Here is a 3,097-nt window from a genome sequence, read left to right as displayed (position 1 = left end):
TGTAATTGAATATTTGCTATAATTTGTATAATTAAATTTTATTTATTTTTAAAATACCTATATTTCAGTTATATGATTTTCCAAATGTTTATGATGATGCCAAATTATTCTTGGAATAGAATTTTGTAAATTATGTCTAGATATGTTTTAAAGTTTTGGGGATTAGTTTCAAAGGTTATTATTAATTACAATTTTCATAAAAAATATAAAGTAAAATTTAATAGAATGATTCAATGCTTTTTATGTTCTAAAAGGATTGATCAATCATTGATAGATTTTATTACAAATTAAATTTCCTGGCAAAATTTCAAAATATTATTAATATAACCAAATAATGAAAAATGATGGTTTGAATTGAAAATAATGTAACATAAAAATAATTTGATTGTTCTAATGAAACTAATTGTTCAATACATTTTTTCGAAATATTAATTTAGATGAGGATTCAATTTTAATTTTTTGAATGGAGTACATAAATAGATAAACTACAAAGATTGTCTTATTGAATATTTGCTATAATTTGTATCATAAAACTTTATTAATTTTAAAATACATAAATTAAAATGATGTTATTTGTGTGTAGTTTTGCTTTGAAGTGAAATTAGTATTTGAATTCTGATTTCAAAATATTATGAAAATAAATTAGCTTAAATGATTATGAATTATTGATTTCTTTTCATGTTATGAACTAATTATTTGATTATTAATTAATTCTTTTTGGAATATTAAACTATATAAAGATTGAATGGTTTGTAATGTTGTTTATACATTAATAAGAATTTGTTAATTTTCTGCACCATTAATTTTGTACATCAAAATTTCCACATAAACAATTTTTGTTTGCAATAAAATTAATTTCTAAATGTTTCAAACTATTATTGATGCAAAAGAACATTTAAATTGTAAACGATTGTTCAATATTGTGAAATAATTTTACTCTTACCATTTTGCTACAATACTTTAATTCCTGAGAATTTTTTTACATTTTCAAATAGATAAGTCAAATCAAATTATGGGAAAAAATTATTTTGAAGAATTCGAATAAAAATGTAGAAGCTTCTTAATAATTTAAAAAGATTTTAAGACGATTTTTTGAAAAACATGGATTCATGGGAAAATTTCAAAGAATTTTCTACTAATAAGCTCTAAAAGCACTTGGAAGAAGATTACTAAACTTTTCAAATTATTTCCTAACATGTTAAAAAAGAGTTCAAAAGTTTTGAAATCAAAATTTTTCCATGATATATAATTTTAGAACAAATTCGAGTAAATGTGAGATATATTTAGAAGTTTTACAACGAGTAAAAAACAATGAAAACTTAAAAGATATTTTTTGAGGACTTTTGTACAAATTCAGGAAAATAAACAAAATTCTTTAGGTTCCTGAAACAATCTATTTCGATTTTTTAACTTGAAAAATTTAATTCAGGATAAAATTAAAAAATTTTTTAAAACATTTCCAAATATTTCCTTATATTTCTTAAAAGTTTAGAAGATTTTAAAGCAAAATATTTTAATTTGGTAACATTGAAAAATAATAATTTAACTAAACCATCAAATTTCTTAAATATTGTGAAGACTTAAGTAGAATAAAAAAGATTTTTAAATTCCAGAAGAATACAAAAATTCAGATTTCTGTTAAAGTTTTTAAACAAAAAGAAATCCAGAGGTGAAAAACGCAAACGTCTGGACACTAATATTTTTTTTTTAATTAAAAATTGTGGATAAAAAGCGTGCGAAACTGAATACTTATACGGCAAAGTATCACATGCCTTTAAATTAAAATAATTTTGAAAGGTTTTAAGTGAATAAATAAAATTTACTTAAGTCCTTAGAAACATTTGGAATGTTTTGAGATAATTTTGTACATTTTAAATAATTTTCAAAAATTTTAAGAAACATTGCAGTTAGCTAAAAATATTTTCAAGAATTTAGGACAAATTTGTTTTAATTCTGCAAAACTTCTATAAGTCATAAATATATTTTAAAAGGAGTCGAATTTTTCCTATTATTTTGTAAACTCCTGTAAAATATATATTTTGTTTAATGTAGATTTTTTGTTGGCACATCTGAAATATTCGAAAATCTTTTCTAATTTTATTCAAATTCCTAGGAACTTTTGGAAGATTTTGAGGTAATTTTTTACATTTTTGTTGATTTTCCAAAATTTTAAGAAAAATTCGATTCAATTAAAAATATGTTTAGGAGTTTAAGAGGCTTTGTATAGATTTAAAATATTATAATCTTTGAAGCATTTTCAAAAATGTATAGATTATTTATTATTTCTTTCAAACTTCTCAAGGTCCTAAATATCTTTTAAAAATTCAAAAAAAAAATGTCAATACTTTTTTCCTTTCAAGTAATTTCAATATTTGTGCGACTCCCACGATTGTTGCTCACTGATTATATTAACAGAGCTTAAGACCACCATAAAAGTGAAATTTGTTTAAGATTACAAATTTAATTTTTAGTTAAAAATATTGTTGTGGTCTCCACACTTAAAGTAGTCAAGATAATAATAATTAAATAGTGACGTTGCTTTAATAAAAAAAATGTTTTGGAGTGAAAATGAATTATTCTTTAAAAGTTCTTCATTTAAATATTTAAAATTCAATTTCTCAATAATTTACAAGTATAAAATGGAAGCTTCTACAACTTTCCAACTGAACCATTTAAAATCCAACAGAAATTGAAACGTTCTTCAAACTTTACAGTTACTGACATTTTAATTTTAATGCAATTAAAAGTAAATAAATTCTACTAGAAAATGTTCAAAATGGGAAACCCAAGTGTAATAGAAGCTCTATCATCAGAGCGGGAAAATTCAAACTTCTTAAATTGTGATCAGTTTAGCAAGCACATAAAATAAAATTGAAATTTTTTCAATTTTAAGAATCTAAAATTTATAAGTTTACAGTTTTAAATCAGTAACAATATTTGGTATGATGTTATGATACGCCGATTATTTTACTTCTGTTGAAGGTAAAGTAGGTAGACCCCCATTGTATAAAGTCTGAAAAATCAGCTGCAGTAAATTTTGAGTAACTGCAATTTTAAATTTAACAATATTTTCAGAATGATGCTGCTGTTTTGAGAT

This window comes from Belonocnema kinseyi, chromosome 4, assembly GCF_010883055.1.
Source record: "Belonocnema kinseyi isolate 2016_QV_RU_SX_M_011 chromosome 4, B_treatae_v1, whole genome shotgun sequence".
Taxonomy (NCBI): domain Eukaryota; kingdom Metazoa; phylum Arthropoda; class Insecta; order Hymenoptera; family Cynipidae; genus Belonocnema; species Belonocnema kinseyi.
The sequence above is the reverse complement of the archived record's forward strand: the minus strand, read 5'-3'. Positions refer to the sequence as shown.